At 28.9% G+C, this 21,045-nt stretch overlaps 1 pseudogene; it reads left to right on the top strand.

Annotated features, from left to right (window-relative positions):
• Positions 1-7,467: 7,467 nt before the first annotated feature.
• Positions 7,468-13,661, top strand: LOC129310799 (NAD(P)H-dependent 6'-deoxychalcone synthase-like; annotated as a pseudogene).
• The last annotated feature ends 7,384 nt before the right edge of the window (positions 13,662-21,045 follow it).

Below are 21,045 nucleotides of genomic sequence, written 5' to 3'. Positions count from 1 at the left end.
ATTGTAAATTTGAGAGAATTAGAGGGTAAAGATAAAGTGGTTGAAGAAGGTGATAATGTTGGAGAAGAAGGTGGAAGTGGTAGAGAAGAAGGAGGTCAGAATAAATAGACTACGAATATTGTTAGGAAGGGTCTTTTGCAAATGTTTATGTCTATGAAATTGTTTTCATTTATAAAGCATACATGATTATTTGTATAATAATGAGGAAGAAAAAAACATTAGACCTCCTTAATTACTTTTACTATGAGAATGTTACACTCGTATCTAACATTGTTTGGCAAATACTATATAGATTTTTGTATTATTTTGTTATAATGTAATATAGTTTTTGTTGTCAAGGGATGTAAAAACACATTGTTATTTCCTAGAATTTAATGTATCTAAAGATTGTAGTTTATTCTACTAATAACTTGTGGTTGAGTTTGTAGACCTAAGAAGTAGTTTGTAGACCTAAGAAGTAGTTTATTCTACTAATCTCCTGAATTTTTAGACAACAAATATGGCTTACACTTAGCTCTCAAATTGATCGCTTTCTTGCTCAGTTACAAATCCAAGCAGTTAGAGTATAGATTAGGATTCTCATATTTATATATCTATTTTATAGAAATGTATGTAGTTGGTGTCAAAATTGTATAGAAGAGAACATTTATTAAATGTAATTTGTTGCTTTGTAATTTATGAGATGTACAAAAGAGAGCATTTATGATCATTGGTCTTCACTAAGTTGCAAGAGTTTCCATTGAAGAAGATCATCCAATTAAAGCAAAAGAATGACTTGTTGGAGAGAAATACGAAGGCTTTGAAAATAAACACTATCTCATGTATGTATTATCTTGTTGTCATGTAATTATCATGTATCATCTTGTTGTAATGTAGTTATGTTATTGTGAACATGTATTTTGTCCGGACATTTTTTAAATAATAATAAATAATCAAAAAATATAAAAATACAAAAACTGAAATTTAATCCTTTTTTAGGATTATATTTTCAAAAAAAAATAATAATCTAACAAAATTAACAAAAAATATAACATTGCTTAAAATCTTTGCGAAATTATCCTAAAGGTTCAAGATATTAAGAATAAATTTTTAAAAGTCAACTCTTTTTAATTTCTTCCTTTAGATGTTGTTGTCTTCCAAAAAAATAAATGATATGCTTCCTTGATTCAAAATCAGATTCTTTTTTTTTTTTTTAAATAAAATAATACTATGAACCGATGGGTTAAATCTTAACCCATCGGTTCAAAATCATTCACTCGGTCAGACGCCACACACGCAGAAACGCCAGAGAAAAGGGAGAGCAAACTCCAGACGCGTGCGAAGGAGAAGAGCAGAGCAGAGCTGCCAAACACGCGAGCCAAAGAACGAAGAACTGAGCAGATTTTCAGGACACACGCAAGGTAATTTGTTTTCTTTTTCTTTCTTTTGGTCTTCAATAAAAGGGAAACCGAGAAAGAGACTAGGGAAGCAGGGGCTGAATCGGGGCTTTAGGAGAGGCTTTGAGCATGAGATATTGAGCGATTTGTGAGCGTGGGAGAGACCAGAACGTGAGAAGGAGGGATTTTTTCTGAGAAAAGGGAAGATTTTTCTGGAAAGAGGAAGAACAGAGGAGACGGAGATTAGGAGGAGAGATTTGTAAAAAAACAGAGGAGACCGAGAGAGATTTTACTTCTATTTGGGGAGAGAATGTGAGTAAGATTTAAGGAAGAAAAAGCAGAGGTTGGTGGTGGCAGGAGACGAAATCAGATGCCACGATAAGGCCGAATCTAGTGGATAGAATTTGACAGTAAGGAGTTTTGGCCTGGGAAATGATCGGTTAGATCTCGGTTATCTTCTTTCGTGTCTGGGCTTCATCTCTGGTGTCCATTTCTCTGGGTGAGTCATCATCATCAGCGAGGTACAAAGACAGAGCCGGAGAAGGCGAGTTCAACTCTGGCTGGGGAAGAAGTGAAATGGGTAATATTGAATCTTTATTCTTCAAGGCTTAATATAATATTAATTTCAAAATTTGCCGGATGAATTTTCACCTAATGATGACTTGAATCTTGTAATTTGTTTTCCTTTCGTCTGGGATAATTTCAGAATTTTATTTATTGCACAAACATGTTGGTTGGATGTTTGATCAAGTGTTTGAGTGATAGAATATTGTTTTGAAAGGAGTTCTTAGTGCATGGCTTGTTAGTTTTGTGCTGTTCGAGACTTCTTTTATGTCAGCTCTTTCCTTAAGATGATGTTGCATTAATAATTAATTTTCTCCTCTCGAGTTGGTTCAATCAAGAGGAGATAATAGGCTAAGGGTGTATCATTTACTCCAAATAAAGTACTTCATTTTCAAAATCACTCGTTCTCCTCGTTTATTTCATCTTTTAAAATTCAAGTTTGAATTGATTATAGTTTATTGCAAGTGAACTTCCCTCAAAGGTGTTATAGGATTAGTACAAGTTTTAAAATTTATGAATTTGGGATGAATTGTAATGAATTGTTTTGGACGAGCGTGATAGAAAGTAATGCACTTCCCCCAATTTAAGCTCATTGAAATCTATTGTTGCATCATGAAGTCTGCCACTCTTGTCCCAAGCTTGGTGGTCTCTTTATGATGTAATATAATTATAGCCAAGTACATACGTTCCTCTTGCTACGTTTTGAATGTTTTCTTTTTATCAAATTATAAAAAATGTCTTCCTTGGTGAATGAATTAAATGATCAATAAATGAAATTTGCAGCATTGTGTGCACATGTTTATATACCAAATTCTAACCCTTGACCCTCATTGTGATCCCATTTATCTCAACGTTAAATAAATGTTAGTTCAATTTTTATTTTCGAAGCAACACAAGTAACAAGTATTTTATTTAGAGCAATATCCTGCAATAATAAGCATAATCTTATCGTTGGACAGTGTTGTGAATAACAATTGGGTAAAAGATAGAAGGAGCAAACAACAATTGGCAAAAGATTTTGTTAGTTGAGTAGTTAATTAAAACTAAGTTATATGATAATCATAATGATGATAACAATGATAAAAGAATATATTCATGTTTATTTATTTTCCATGTGGGGTTTTAAGAATCTCCATAGGAAGTTAAATGATCTTGTATCGTGTAAATCAATAAATTCGCAGATACGGGAATAAAACTCATATGGGTTCTAAAGGCCTATCATTAAAATTAACTCTCTTTTTATAACTCATATTAATAATTTATTTAAGTCTCGTGTGAGATTTCAAGAATCTTCATAGGGACTTAAATTAATCACCTCATTGTGTGGGATAATAAGTCCTCAAAGATGCGGTGGTTCTCAATATATATAACAAACAATTTTTTTAAATAATCACATAACACACAATTTAGGAGATTAATTAACCGAATTAATGCATTTAAAATGCAATCATATTTACTAATTATATCTCTTAGTCATGTGAGATTTGAATCTCCGTAGACTTTTAAGATAATCGTATTATCGTATGAGTCAATAAGACTTTGCAGATATAACGATTAAGTTTTTAAAATATATATATATATATACATACATATATATATTATATTAATTAATTAATTAATTAAATTTAATTCCTTTATCGTGTGAGATTTTAGAATCTCTGCAGATATTTAGGATAAATCATATTACCATATAAGTCAATAAGGCTATACAGGTATGATGATTAAAATTCTTTAAAAACATATATACATATTCAGCAAACTATTATTAACACTTAAAAATAAATAAATTAAATTGCTAAATTCTTTTATCGTGTGAGGTTTCGGAATCTCCGCAGATACTTAGAATAATTGCATTACCGTATGAACCAATAAGCTCTGCAGGTATAGCAGTTAAAATTCTCAATCATAAAACAAACAAAAATATAATAATTTTAAACCCTTTTCTTTCTTTATTCCAAAAATTTAAAAATAAAAAATAATTAAAATTAAATTACCTCTTGTAATTTAAAACACACATATCAAAATTTCAAAAATTGTTTTATTTGCAAAATGGTGAATTATTTCTAATTAATTTCTTTTCAAAAAAATATTTTCACCAACAAACTTTTAAGCCCGAACTACGTGGACTTTGATCCCCATCACAGGGTACGTAGGCCTCAGAGTCAGATCCTGAGTCAAGTCCATCCTCCCTTATAAATAAATAAACATTTCTCACCTAATTCCTATCATTTTTATATCAAACATATGAATATAAAAGGGATAATTAAAATAGTTATAAAACCATATTAATAGAGCACAATAAACTTTAGGTAACCGTTCTGACGAACGGGTGTTATGGGATGCCTAACACCTTCCCCACACTCAACCGACTCCCGAACCTATTCTCTGATTTTGCAGACCACCCTTATCCTCCTTTTAAATGGTTTCCCGAGATTTCCCTCAAAATTTGGTGGCGACTCCTCGTTCCGTGCGGTTCCCGCCGAGAAGGTCGGGGCCTCCGCTCGCCCGCGTCCGCGTCGCATTTTTTGGGTGCAACAGTTATCAAGGATGTAAGAACATGTTATTGTTTACTAATAAATGAATTTGTTGGTGTTCAATCATTTTTCTTGATGCTTTAAATTTGTGTGATTAAATTTTACACATAACAATAGTTACCGTAAGTGTTTTCTTGAAAGATTTGAAAAATTTTCAATATTTTCATTTGTGCTTTTAGAATATTTATTTGCATACTATATGGCAACCTATGTTTTGCTTTGATGTTTTGAGAGTTGTGACTGATAAATTGCAATTGCTGCAAAATCCATATAAGATGTAAAAGGAATGTATTAATTCAATGTTAATAAATTTATTCATCAATTTATAGCTTGTATTCCCCTCCAATAGTTTTCCATACTTAATCTTCTAAGGACATATATTTTTTAGAATATCTATAGATGTTTACATGAAAAATGAGAAAATTTTCAAATAGCCATTTGTATTTTCAGAATATTCATATGCATTTTTAGAATATCCATAGATGTTTTCATGAAAAATGAGAAAATTTTTAAAATAATCATTTGCATTTTTAAAATATTCGTATCCATTTTCAGAATATCTATAAGTGTTTTTCATGAAAAATGAGAAAATTTTTAAAATATCCATATACATTTTTAGAATATTCATAGGCATTTTTATGATAAATGAAATTTGTTTTAAAATAAAAATTTACATTTTTAGAATATCTATATGCGTTTTCAAAATATCCATAGATGTCTTCATGAAAAATGAGTAAATTATTAGAATAACCATTTTTTGGAAGATAATTGTGTCCCATTGAAGATGTTTATATATAAGGGAAGACCAATGGTATATCCTTCAAGTTGTATGCACCTGTATGAAAATGGCCTTTTTAGGAAGATCCATTGCATATGGTGACTAATTACTTGTATATATAGAAGACTTCTGTACATAAGAAGAGCCTACTACATATCTGGAAGACCTTCTACTTATGTGTGGAGGCATTCTCATTCAATAGAAGATGATCGTATTCCATTAAAGATGGTTGCATATAATGAAAAACCAATTGCATATCTTTGGTGTCATTTACACCCTTAACAAAATGGACATATAAGAAAGATTGTTGCATATAATGGCCAGTTATTTGCATATATGGAAGATTGTATATAAGGGGAGCCTACTACATATATAGAAGACCTTCTGCATATGCAAATATATGGAAGAAAATTGCATTTCGTTGAAGATCAACCGCATATTGTGGAAGACAAGTTGCATATGTTTTTAAAGGTATCTATAAGTGAAATTAGTAAAGAATATTCGAATATGCATAAGTGATATTTGAATATTTAAAAAAATTGCATTTCTTTGAAAATCAATCCTATATCATGGAGATATGTTGCATATACTTTTAAAGGTATCTATAAGAGAAATTAGTAAGGGATATTTAAATATACATAAGTGATATATAGATATGTGAAAGAAAATTGCTTTGTTAAAGATCAATCACATATCATGGGCAAAAGGTAGCATATCCTTCATTGTAGATGATTTACATATATCATGAAAGAAACATTACATATGACATATTGACATCAAAGGATCTCATGTTTTAGGGCATAATAAATTGGAACCGAATTATTTTATATATTGATACCAAAGGATTTTGTATTATATATTGACATTTAATTATTGACAATAAAAGAATTATGATGTATTGATAGTTGAGGACTTTATGCAATATATTAATAGTGAAGGATCTCACTCAATTTTATTTTTTTTAATCATTTAGGATATTTCTGTCGTTTAACCTTTGCCAATTGTTGACAGCAAAGAACTTTTTTTCAAAACCATCCCAAGTTCTTCTAAGCAATTATACTTTTTCAGCAAGTTTTCGAAGAACCCGGTAGGAGAGGCTTTTTCAGCAATTTTTCCCAGAACCCGGTAGGAGATTTAAAAAAAAAAAAAAACAGCGAATCAATTAATAGTTTAAAACCCGGCTTGGCCCCACAAAAACTAGACACCTGCAATACATGCATTTATCGACTTCTGAATTACAAGTTTCCATGCACTCACATTTAATTATATTAATGGATGCCTCTCCACAGTTGCACCGAGCCAGATCTCAGGGTAACGGTGAAGGTAGGATTTTTAGTATAAGGAAATATTTTTATCTCTTTTGAATTGATTATTTTTTTTTTCAATTCAATTTTCAATTGTAAACTTTCAAATGCAATGAACCAACGAAAGAAATTCAATAAACTTATTCTTAAATTTTGAATCTTTATTTTAATATTATTTTTATTAGTTCCTAACAAATATTTTGGAAGAGTACAATATAGATATAGTTTAGTCAAATGAGGTTTTCTCTAATTTTTAAAATATTAATAAATTATATTAATATTTAGATATAGTGAAATTATAAATTAATATTTACTCAGCTTTAAGTTAAAAAAGTGAATTTTAGATCTGAACTAAAAAGTAAAATTAAAATAAATTTAAAATTTAAAATATTAAAATAAGGAAAGGAAAATATTAAAAAAAAAGATGATGTAAATTGTAAAATATGAAAAGTATTACCATGCATGTCTTTTTTCCAAGTAAGTTAGAGCCAGTAATTCGGGCGTGTCAAGTTTATTCGAATAAAGCTCAATTCAGATCAGGCTTATTCGGATTGGGTTTGAAATATTCTACCTTCTTTAAAAAGCCTATATAGTTAAGCCTAACCTTAACTTTTTTCGGCCAGGTTCGGGTTGATTTGTTGGACTTGACCAAAATTACCAATTTTATATATATAGAGCTGGAATTTCAGTAGTTGGGCTTATTTGAACAAGGCTCAATTTGAGTCGGATTTAAAACATCCTATCCTCTTAAAAAAGTTTATATAGTCAAGTATAACCTTAATTTTTTTTTAGATTTCATGTCCATGTGGCTCGGCCACTGCTATCCATATCCCACCACTGCCTATAAAATCTCTTTATCTCCAATCCTCCGTAACAGTTTCCTATCAAATTCTGAGATACAATTTCACACCATGTCTGCAGCAACAAATATTATTCCTCACTTGGTTCTCTCCGATAACCATAGCTTGCCGGTGATTGGCTTCGGCACTGCAACTGCATCATTCGCAAAGGGCGCCACTGAAGAGTCAGTGATCATAGAAGCTATCAAAGTTGGATATAGGCACTTTGATACAGCCTCCCTTTATGGATCTGAGGAGTCTCTTGGAAATGCCATAGCTGAAGCCGTTAAACTTGGTCTTATCAACTCAAGAGACGACCTCTTTATCACTTCCAAGCTCTGGTGCACTCACAACCATCCTGATCTTGTACTTCCGGCTTTACAAACATCACTTCGGTGAGAATATTAATTATTGAAACTGCTGAGATAAGCAAGATGTCTATTTCAACTTACTCCATTTAATAATATTAAAAATTTTTAATTGAATTACACCTCAATAAATTAGTTAATTATTTCTAAAAGTATATACTCTCTCAATATTTATTCATATCTAATAAGGTATTTTAATTTAAAAAAATTATTAATTGCACCCCTTATTTAAAATATTTTTGAAAAAAAATTTTATTAATTGCATATTAAAAGATTCAAAATGCTCTATTTATTGAACATCTTATCTTAAGAAAAGCATCTTATATTTTAAATAGAGGGAGTATAAAACATTGGAAGAAATTCTCTTTCTCTCTATCTCTGTCTGCATCTCTCTATCTTTGGCATAGGCATTAGAAGAGTTTTTTTTATTAGTCAGTTATAGCATTAAATTTTCTTCCATGTACTCTCCCGGATTAGGGCATTCGGATTAGGGCATTTTCGAAAAGTCCTACTAGTTCAAAATATAAAATATTGGGTAGGTTTTAAATATATTTTTTAATTATACCTTTATTTTATTATATTTTACTCAAGTTTTTAATGCGAGTGTTTTGAATAAATCAAGTCTTATATTTATTTTTTTCAAGGGTATAATTTGGAAAGGTGTTAAAAAAATTTAGAAAATCAATACTTAGTTAATAATTAGTTAATAATGACCTGCATTATGGTCCGGAAGGAGGATATTCTATATTGAAAACTATGATGCAAGGTAGTAAGGTAGAGTAACATTTAATAAAATAGTGGGTTTAGAGCCCATTTATATTTGTTGCTTCCCTTTAAAAGCCTTTCCAACTTTTTAAATCTCAAATGTTATTTGGTTAATCATAATTGGTGTAAGCTGATATTTTAAAAGGACTTTGAAATCTACTTTGGAAGTGAATTCCGAAATGGGTAATCTAGGAACTTTTCAAAAGTTCTTTTCAACTTTTAAATTTTAAATGTACTTTGATTTTATTTAGAGGATAGAGAGAGTATTTATTTTAGTCTTATTTATAGAACACTTCAATAATTATTATAGAATTGAAAGTAACTTATATTTATAACAAGAGAAAGTATTAGTAGTAAGTCTTAATTAAAATTGATGCATGCAGGTGTTTGAAATTAGAATACTTAGATCTGTATTTGATCCATTGGCCAATCAGTGTTAAGCCTGGAGGGAAGCTGGTATTTCCAATAGATGAATCAGACGTAGTACCATTTGACTTAAAGGGTGTGTGGGCATCAATGGAGAAATGTCACAAACTGGGACTCACTAAATCTATTGGAGTCAGCAATTTTTCTACCAAGAAGCTTCAAAATCTTCTTTCCTTTGCTACAATTCCTCCAACTGTTAATCAAGTAAGTAATACACTTCAAAGATACATTTTCTATATGATTTCTTAGTGGTTTAAATTCTCTAATATTTCAAGGAAATATCAAGCAAACTTTGGTCTACCATATTTATATTATCACAGAATTGTCAAATCTAGAGAAAATTAATCTGCAGGCCTTTCTAGTTTCTTTCAATAGTAGTTTAATCAATTAAATATGTTATTAGTCCCTAAAGGTTGAAACCTTTGAATTTTTTATTTTTAAAAATAAAATTAAGCATTTTTATATTTTCATTAAAATATTATATAACTTTAAAATTAATTACATAATTTTTAACTTAATATTTATATAATTAAGTTATTTTTAAATAACTTATATATATATATATAGAATTTTTATAAAAATTAATAAAAAACACAATTTCTTTTTGTTTTTTGCTTTGGCTAAAATTATTAAATCATTTTTTATAAATTTTAAAAGTGTTTTTGTTTTGAAAAAGCTAATCATTCGTTGATAATTTTAATATTTAGGAACTAATATATTTAATAGATCAAACTATATGCACTTGATTAAAATAAAATAAATTATACGGACCTAATTCAAAATGGATGAAAACTGGAAGGATTTACAGTTTAATTAACCCAATTTAATATATCCCACTACTTAGACTTCTTAAGAATGACTAAATCACAATATGGAGACAGGTGGAGATGAATCCTTGTTGGCAGCAAAAGAACCTAAGAGAATATTGCAAAGCGAAGGATGTAATCATCACTGCTTATTCTGCTTTGGGAAGCAAAGGAACAAGTTGGGGTACCAATGAAGTTATGACAATGAATTGCTCAATGACATCGCTAAGACTCATGGAAAATCTGTTGCACAGGTAACTCCTAGTATAGTTTTCTTTGCTGCACTTTTTTTTTTAAAAAAAAAAACTGACTTGAGCTTATATATATATATATATATATATATTTGAATTCGTAATTTAATTTATTCTTTATCCTTCATTTGCATTTTATGGTTATTTAATGAAGACATCACATTTTCTCTTTCATATACTCCCTCCATTTAAAAATGTAAAATATTTTTTTAACAAGTTATATGTTTAAAAATATAAGGTATTTTTAGTCTTTTGATGTGTAATCATTATCTTTTTTTTTTTACAAAAGTATCCTTATTGATGAATGACTTTATATTTAATGTAGAGTATTTAATAGGGTTAAATATAAAAAGATGGGGTTAGTTCGAAAGTAGGAAACTATTTTATTGAAAATGAGATTTAATTAAAAATATTTTATATTTTTAAATAGTGGGAGTATTTAGTACTTATATAGGATAACTGTCAAATAAATATGAATTTATTTAAAAATAAAAAATTGTTAATAATATTTGACAATTGTCTTAAAAAAAACTATAAATAGGTAAAAGAGAAAATTGGCTTTTTAAATTTTCGACTAACAATTAAATTTAACTTTTGTTAATGATAGTAGTTAGATTGTACTATTTTTAAAAGTCGAAGATGAACATTACATAAAAGATGAGTTTATGATCTCAGATACTTTTGAACTTATAGTTTAGGAGTTAATTTACTCATTTACTTTTTTATTTTTTTATATATTTGATACTTAATTAAATAAAATAATTGTCAAATAAATATGAATTTACTTAAAAATAAAGATTTATTCAAAATATTAGATTATTGTCTTAAAAAGACTTTAAATTTATTGATAACTTATTTGACGGTTAATTTAACCGCCATCAAATAATTCATCCACCTCAATTTTATATATCCACGTATTTTATATAATAGTTAACTTTACATATATCATCGTTTTTTACTGGCTGTTTTTTTTTTTTTTCGGTTGTAGTATTAATAAATGTCATTGCTTATGGTGCAATATTCTTAGGTATGTCTCAGATGGGTTTATGAGCAAGGGGTGAGTTTTTTGGTAAAGAGTTACAACAAGGAGAGAATGAAGCAGAATTTACAAATATTTGATTGGTCACTCACTGATAATGACTATCAAAAGATAAGTCAAATCAGGCCGCAACGTTCAGTCAACGGACTCACTACCTCACCGGTCCAAGATTTGTGGGATGGAGAAAATTAATTATTAGTTATGATTTTTGGGATGGAGAAAATTATTTATTAGTTATGATTTTTAATGAATACTTCGTGTTTGCCGTCGCCTCGTTCACTTTTTAATCTTTCCATTGATGACTTCATGTGTAATTTTGAGTTAGTTAGTTACTAATTTAATTTCCTCTTATCTTTTTGTCTTTTTTTATTATTTTGTGTCAAGATTCTGTCTGTGTTTGAACTTTGAAGAGGACTCAATTAATTTGAACAAGGCAGATTCAAAACATGAATCCACGCAAATTTATGCCAAGTTCTTATTTAATCATCTACTCCCTCCCTTAAAAAATGTAAGATATTTTTTAGGAGTTGGATGTTTAAAAATATAAAGTATTTTTAGTTTTTTTATGTGTAATCATTGTCTTTTTTTTTAAATTGTCCTTATTGATAATAAATTTATATTTATTGTAGGGTGTTTAATAGGAATAAATATAAAAAAATAAAGTTAATTAGAAAGTATGTAATTATTTTATAGGGGTGAGGTTTGATTAAAAATATTTTATATTTTTTAACGGATGAAGTATATTTTAAAATACTAATTAAATTAAAGCGCTTAAATATGAGTATTTTCAAAGAATAATAAACTATACACATCAACCATTAATGTTGGAACACATCATTTCAATATCGTTAATCAACATTTTATCACATCTGTGGAGTGTATTGAAATGTGAAAATGAAATGAAAAGTTTAATATTTTTACACCGACAGTGATCTGCCAATTCAAAAGTGAGAGACATGTAATGTAACACTTATTAAGTGTTAGTTTGAATTTTAATTAAGTATAATAAATTAAAAAAATAATTGAGTAAGTGATAGATTTTAATTATAATTGATTATGTTATAACACAATTTGTTTGAATATTATTTTTTTAAAATTAATTTTAATAAAATTAAAGATGTTTGGATAATTTAATCAGAATCAATTTTTAGCTATATAAATTACTATATAATTTAATTTTTAAATAACAAACATCAATTTTTTGAAGATACAAAATTTAAATTTTATTGAGGAAAAAAAAAGAGAAAAGAAGATAGTTTGATTTTATTTTTATTAAATTATGTGCTTTCTTTGTAATTTTTTCTTGGGCCTGTCTTTGTAATTTTTCTCAACATTTTTTGACAAGCTTTTCGCAGAAGCTCCGATTCTCAGCTTCTGAAAATAATTATTTTTGGGGCCAAAAATTGATTAACCAAAAAAGTGGATTTTCGGATAATTTTGTGGAGAATCCATTTTTTAGGCTAAAAATCGACTATTTTTGCTCTCCAAATGCACACTAAGTCTATGTAATCAAAACTGAATTTCGCAGCCTCCTAGAGTTGCCAACAATGAATTTATTACATTGAGTGTTTGAGTTAAATTCGCTGGTGTTTAATTACCATATAGAACCTTGATTAACTGGTTAAATTGAGTGTTTGGGTTAAGCAATTTTGCACAAATTCCCTAATTAACTTCTAACTATCTTAATTAACCAATTAAATTTGTCAATTAATTTAATTGATGTTTAAATTAAATTTTGAGATGTTACATGTGTCTTTCAAGTTCTGTCTGAATTAGCACGATTTCAATTCTGCTCCCATATCAAGAATACTATGTTTTGTGCTCACCACAAGGCTTAGTAAATGGGAAGTCAAATTTGGAAAATTTCAGAAAAAGCATATCTCTATTCATTGTGGCAACAATCATGTTGGATGGAGACAACTTATAAAGTATTCTATTCACCAAGTCTTCAAACATGAAACCCGATACCTTTCTTGCTACATGTATTCACTGTTTTCTTCATTGGATTCACCAATTATGGTTTGGGCAAAACAGAGATATATCAAATCTTGGTGGGTTTCATCTTCTATGATATGGATCTAACTTGGAGGCGGAGCTAGTTGACCTTCCTAGAACTTCTTGGTTCATGAAATTGCAATTTTACTCCACCCTTTCAGCAAGAAGATTGTTGTTTGCATTAAATCGCATAAATAGGAAGTCAAATTTATGAAATTTAGAAGAAACAAAGCTCTATCCATCGCAACAACGAGCATGTTGGATAGAGACAACTTACAGAGTATTCTATTCACCAAATCTCCAAACATGAAACTTGACACCTTTCCTATTGCATGTATCCACGATTTACATCACTGGATTCACCAATTGTTGGTTTGGGCAAAACAGAGGTATATTAGATGTTGGTGGGTTTCATTTTCCATGGTATGTGTCTAACTTGGCAGGTGGAGCTGGTCGACCTTCATGGCATTTCTTGGTCCGTGAAATTGCAACTTTACTCTGCCCTTTTAGCAAGACTGTTGTCCACATTAGATCCATGTGGCCATTGGATGATTTCTTTTACTCTTCTTTTTCTTTGCTTTTTGACTACTCTGAGAAGACCAAGAAATTTGGATAATAGGCTTCTATAAATATATTGGCTATCACCCACTACTATCATGTAACTCATCTCATGTATTCTTGAAAGTCTCAACATTTTTTGAAATGAGAAATTCAACAAAGTTATCATTTACTTTGACTCTTTCAAAGCACCAATTCTCATCCAACAAGAGTTCTCTAAAAATATGCTGTTATATAATGAATGATCACTTTTAAACACATTTTTAAAGAAACAAGAAAATACTCTAATTAGCCAATATGCCATGATTCTAATGATAATTTAGATGTTAAGATTTTTAGCATTCTATTACCTAGATGTAAAATCTTTTTGCATGTTGACATGATCTTATTTGTCAGTCTCTTGCGCTTAGTTTTTACCTTGACCTTGTACTAATAAACAATGAGCGTTCTAGTGATAATAGGGAGTAACTTACACCACAATTATTATTTTTATTACTTTGCTTTTTTAAAAAAACATGATTCATACAGAATCCCAGAATCTAGCTACAATTAAAATTGAGGGTCCATATGGGTTCTCATCATAGTGACGAGTACCATGGTGCTCATTGCTTTGATAAGATTCGGGCTATTCAGATTAAATCTAAATGATTCATATTTAAAAATTTTAATTTATATTTATTAAAATAAAAATTTATAGAAATCATAAAATTTTTTAATAAGTCTATTATCACCAATCTAAACAGTACAATTTTTTTTGGTATTTTTAAATAGTACAAATTTAATTTAGATCATCAAATTTAATATTAATTTTTTTGTGAATTAACATTCTAGATATATTATGAATAGTCCATATTTAATAATAATATTTTTATAATTTTTATTTTGATAAATATAATATTAAAAATAAAGATAATATCCTAACTGGCATTTTTCAAAAAATATTTTTATAAAAAATTACAAGCTAAAAATTTAAAGTATGAATCATGTAGAATAAATATAAATAGTCAATTTATAAAATATTTTAATATTAAATTTTGACCATCAAAATCAAACTCGAACAATCCATATTGTTTTTAACATATTTTTTAAAAAATATAATTTTTATTTTAATAAAGCAAAAATTTTAACTAGGGCCCTCAAAATGAACTTATTTATTACGAAGCCTAATACATTTTGAAATTACACTACAAGCTCAAAGTCTTTTAACGTAATAAAATTGTGGATGTCAATTACCAAAATACCCCTATTTTTTTTTTTTAAGTGTCCCTATCACCAATCGTTGGAAGTTTGCCCGTTGATGGAAGGCTACCACTATCTATAGCCATAACATTGCTACTGAGCATAAGAGCTCTAGTATAGTGGTCAAACATTGGTCAAATGTGCCAAGCAACCAAGGCTAGATTTGAATCATTGGTTCCCAAAATTAAGGAAATCATCAAACCAACAAGCACTTTAAAATGTGCAAGTGTGTATGTGTTTTGTTATATATATTTAAATAATTACTTGTAAATATTTAAATATAACTTGTGTATATATAAAAAAGTTATTAATTTGTAAAACCCAACTGATTCTATTTTTTACAACTTGTTTCTTCAACTTTAGAAAGTTATTAATATTATACTGAATAATATATATATATATATATATTATAAATTTATTTTTCAAATATTCTCTTGGACTTTTGTTAATCATGGACATTTTGTTGTTAATATCCAAATAATTACTTATAAATATTTAAATATGCCTTCTTTATATATATAAAAAGTTGTCAATTTTTAAAACCTGGCTTGTTCTGCACACACACACACACACACATATATTGCAACATCTTTCTTTACTAATTTTGCAGGAATTTGAGGAACTAGGACATTATATGGTTTAACATAGCCACAAAAGAAATGTGACATTATAGGAGGATGGTGATAATGAAATGTATGGGAATGAGAGGTCATGTGGGGAAAAAGCATGATCAATTATATGTTAGGTAGTTGCAATTGGCCTATCAGTTTAAGATTGTGTTGATTGAAGCCTTCGACTTATTTTCAATAGAAGTTACAGGAATAGTACATGACATTGTTTTCAGTATGTAGCGGTATGCAAGTGAATAATGAGAACAGTTTAGTTATTCGGCTTGAATTTAGAGATAGTATCATATTACCATAAAAGTATGTCAATGATTTAAGGAAACCATAAATTTTAAGATATCTTGATTATCTTGTTGTAAAAGAATAAGTTAAACTATTGTGCAATAGGAATATCTTTAAGATACGTCAAAGAAAAGTCTGATGATAGTAGTGGATAATGATATGGGATGTAAAAACTGGCAAACCATTTGAGCCTGAGCATCTGAGGCACTATAAGATGGTCACATTTGAATTAATGAACAACTTTTCTGCATAAGAAAAAAGGTATATTATATATATATATATATATATAAGTAAGAATATGTTTGCATTTGAAGAATTCTTTTTAATTTAGAGTTCGTACAAAATGGGGCTGAAAAGGCAGATTGTTTAGTGAATAAATACTTTCTTTTGTGTTTCAAAAGTTTTCACGCCAAAAGAGCTTTTGGAGAGCCAACTTGAAAAGCTTAGAAATGACAAAATGTTTTATTGAATACCTACTCAAAATTATTTGTAAAACTTGGAGGTTTCCTGTAGAAATCAAATGATGTTATTCCTTATTTTTTTCAGAAAGAAAATTTGTTTTAAAAAAACACATAGAGAGAGAGAAAGAGAGAGTAATTACAAGAAAAATGAAAAGTGTTCAGCAAGTACCAAATCATGAAATATATTTTCATGATATTGTGAGTTTACTTATGAGATAGATCTTGAATTGCAAACCTTTATAAATTTTATACTCATTTGGGAAGTGTTATAGAGTGGATTCAAAATATGACTTTTTAGGTAGCTAGTAATGTGGAAGTAAGGATATTTGTGATCGAAGTATCATTTAACATTAAAGATTTTTTATTTGGCACTGGATTGCTTATTGTGGGTCTATTATCCAAACCTAAGAGTATCGTAATTAAGGTTGATAGATAACGGGAAATTAGGCATAGTTACCGATCTTAATATGATATTAGAAAATGTGAATAACTAGTTTTGTGAATTATTATAATGATATAGCTTTATTTTCATGTCATTTTCGAATGATGTATTTATAATTGGAATATTCTTACACATTATGTGTTTGACAAACAATGTGTGCTATGGGTATTTACTTTTTCTTATATCTATATACGTCTATACATAAACATAATATTGAATCTTACATAAATCTTGTGAGTTTGAAGAGGCGTTGAGAGTTTATTGAATGTTTAAATTTAAGTAAAAATTTTCTTTTGATCTTTTGTGATGTGTGGGAAAAAAATTGGAGTAGTACTAGCAGAAGCAGCAATAATAACAGCAACAGTAGTAGAAGCAACAACAATAATAAGAGCACATGAACGTGTTAATAGTGGTAGTGGTAATAGTCGTGGTGATGATGGTGGTAATCACAATAATAATAATCATAGTAGTAGTCATAATAGTGATAGTAGTCATAGTTGTAATAATAGTAGCAATGATAATGATAGTGATTGTAGTCATAATGGTAATAGTGGTAATAGTGGTGGTTGTAGTAGTATAGTAGTAATAGTAGTAATAGTAGTAGTAGTGGTGATAGTGGTGATAGTATTAATACCGATAATAGCAATAATGGTGATGATAGTAGTGATAATAGTAGTCGCAGTGATTTGTGGTTCCTCCTTTACCTCCCCATTTTCATTTCCTTATTCCTGCTACCTCATCTTCTTCCGACATGCGTGATAGCTTTGTCCTTTCATAGTTTCATTAATGAAGTTTTCAAGATCTTCTATGCTTCATTCTGTGCTTGTAACCTTTCAAAATGATAAAACCCCCTTCATGAAAATTATCATGCACGATGAGAGATTTCTAATGATATATATATATATATATATAGGGTTCAGAGCAAGTATTGAGTTTCACTAATCAAAACTCTAAAATTGTTAAGGTAAGTGAATATTTAAATTTAATTAGTTTAGTTTATTGAATAAGGTTAAATTTTTACATATGGATGTGTTGAGATTGAGTCTTAGGGGCAAAAAGAGTAATTTCAATTTTTAGAGTTAATTATTACTTGGAACTTAGATAATCAGTTATATCACAAGTTTAAGTAATTTGCTAATTTTAGATGAATTAATGTAAATTTTTAGATATTTTTAGTATGAGTAATTTAAACATTGTTTAGCTAAGAAATTATTGTGGTTAAAAACTTTGGGTAATAAGGATCTTATGTTTAAATTGTTATGGTAATTGTACTTGATTTAAGTTTCCATTGAGGATTAGAGATTTTACTCTGCAAAGGGACTTCTTACAAAATTGTGGAAATCAGAATTTATAGGCCTTTCTGTAGTTTTTGAAAGTGATTTAGGAATGAATAAAAATTAGTAGGTGTATGAAATTTGTAAAAATTCATTTGCTATGCTTGACTTGGAATTTAAAAAAAATGATTGAGGAATTTGATGATTGCACAGGTTTTAATTGATTAAATTATGATCTTATGGTTTAGAAATGATTATTAGAAGTTGAAATGCGGATTTGAATGTTTTGGCACGTTGTTAAGAAAAGAAGCTTATGATTTGGGAGAATTGATATTAAGTGAGAAATTAAGAAATTGGGGTATTTAGAGGATTTGAACATGGATATGGATTTTTTTTTTTTTTGGGAATGACTTGAATGATTTTTTGGTTGGAAATTGGTAGAAGTAGGACTAAAGTATGTTTGAGCCTAGTAGGTAAAATGAGAGACTTTAGAATATTATAATGGATTAATAATGCATTGATTAGATTGTTTTTTTAGACAAGCATTTATTAGAGTTGTATTAATGTGTAATGTTAGTATATAGATTATAGATTGATTGTTGAATGCTGTTGGTTTCATGCATGCTTTGTGGTTATTTTTAAGGATGGAAAAGAAGTGACATTGGATTATTCTTTTTATATTGAGATATATATATTTTTTAATTATACATATATATAACTGCATGTGAATGTTGTTATGCCCATTGAGGGCTTGTTGACTGGTCTATGTTGAGAATATGATTGAAATTGTTTAGCATGCTCATTGATATATGAAATTAGTTTATATTACTTTCACCCTTTTCAAGCATACTAGTTATAGTGAAATGAATGATATTTGAGAAAATTACCTTTTGAAAATAATTGTGATCCATTCAAGCATGCTTGAGTGTATTTGAACTGTATAGAATGAATTTTATTTTTGTAAAGCATGTTTAGTTATTTGAGATGATTTCTTGAATGTGATACAAAGAGGAAATAAGGTGATTGATGATTGATGAGATAACTATATGTGGGAAATTGAGATTTAATATTTTGATTACTATGTGGTATGTCTCCACTATGTGCATAGTAGTTGACATTTTCTTATAGTCCTCTATTACCTTGGTTTGGATTTTGGGATAATAGACACCTTTGTTTAAGGAGGAGAGTCCTAATCTATTAGTAACGCACCTTTGGCCAAATGTATTCTCTGTTTAGCTTCTAACTAGTGGTAATAAAGTGCAAGGGTAGGACATATTTGGTTGGGATAAATATCACTTGATTAAATTGTTATTTGATGTGAATTGTTTTGAATGAGAAAAAACTGGCATTCCCTTTTTATGAAAAGTATATGCATCTAAATATAGCTCATGAATTGGTTTTTAATTGATATGCTAGTATAGGTTAGAATAATCAATTGTTACTAAGACATTAAATCTCATATATTACCTCTACTATTTTCAAGTGAGCTGTCCAATAGAGTTACACTGATTTTTGGCTCTTTGTTCCATTTGGTTTGGCACATATTGTTGTTTTATTATTTTGTTGCCATAATCTATGACTGTGATTTTTATAACTAAAATGTTTTGGGTAATTGAGTATTTATAAAGTTTCTTTTGGGGAGTGTTCTTTAAGAAAAGATTATAAAGTTTAATATCTGAAATAGATTATTGAATTGTAAACTATTATTGGCTAAGCCCAATCCATTTGATAGTATTAATTGTTTAAATTGGAATTTGGTTTCAGTTTTATTTGTTGCTTGATTATTGGGCTTGTTATAAACTATTCGTTGGGCTTCAAATTTCCTAAGCCTAATGGTGATCGTTATTAGTTACTCATTTTTTTTTATAGATTTTTGGAAAAATATATTGGAAATATTAGTACAAACATTTTATTTGACTTGAAATCGCTGTTAAAAATATGAGAGAAATTCAAGGTGTTACAAAATCCATGGGATATTAAATCAAACAAGGTTGTGTTCGTGTCAATGAACTAATCCAAGCAAAGAGCTACCTAACTAAAAGTGCTACACTTACTCATGACCCATAAATTCTCCTATTCTTGAATACATGGGGTGTCATTAGTTCTACCCCACACCCAACTTAAGGTGATGTTAACGGCCCAAGGGTTTAGGTAACCACCACACCTACTTTTGGGTAATGGTAAGGAATACCTAGCCCTAAACCAAACACTAGGGCTACTCATGGTGTTGTCACATTCGTGTGGATTCAATTTACCCCTTTCCCTCAATAGCAACTCTCGCTATCAAACATGATCATGTGATGAATCATATGCTTTACACAAATAGCATAACACATTTATTAGTTTATCATGCTTATTACATATTACATTTCTCATTCTTCACAAGATCATATTCACCATCACATTATCTCAATCAATCTTAATATATTCAAAATCATCATTTTCAATGATTAAATATCTCTTTCATCCTCATAATCCTCATCACAAAATCTCACTTAACCTTATTATTTTAAAAACAATCATTTCCTACTCATTTTATGAAAAGCCACTCTTGCATTTATGTTTTCAAAATACAAATCATTTAACTTGTCAATCATATATTTCGTTTCAAGTTCACAAAAACTTATAATCAATTAAATAATCCAATCTTTAATTACCTCAAGCTTTTAAGAAATTAAAGGTTACCCTTCAACCAAACTTGCTTCCTGAGTTATAATCCAATCTCAAATGGTGCACTACATGGTTAGTCTATAATTCATAATATTAACCATCAATATTACCAACATTAGCATGCTCTCAACTCTCTAATTTCACCACTTTAACTATCTAAAATCCTAATCTCTTGGGATTTCTCACAACCAAGGGGTACAATAACTCTCATAAACTTCATTTAACTCTCATTAGTTTAAATAACTTTAATTATACTATTCAACAATCCAAAATTACCCTTTCAAGACCTAAGATTCATCCAAATTCAAAGACCCACACATATATTATCAAATAAACCCTAACCACATCATCTATGATGCCTACTTCCTCATGAAGTCAAAGAAGATGAAGTGGAAGAAGAAGAATGGGGAGGAAAAAGAAAACAATGACACATGTACAATTATGGGTC

The sequence above is a fragment of the Prosopis cineraria genome, unplaced genomic scaffold, assembly GCF_029017545.1.
Source record: "Prosopis cineraria cultivar Desert tree isolate PC_DT_omini unplaced genomic scaffold, ASM2901754v1 PC5, whole genome shotgun sequence".
Taxonomy (NCBI): Eukaryota; Viridiplantae; Streptophyta; class Magnoliopsida; order Fabales; family Fabaceae; genus Prosopis; species Prosopis cineraria.
The sequence above is the reverse complement of the archived record's forward strand: the minus strand, read 5'-3'. Positions and strand labels throughout refer to the sequence as shown.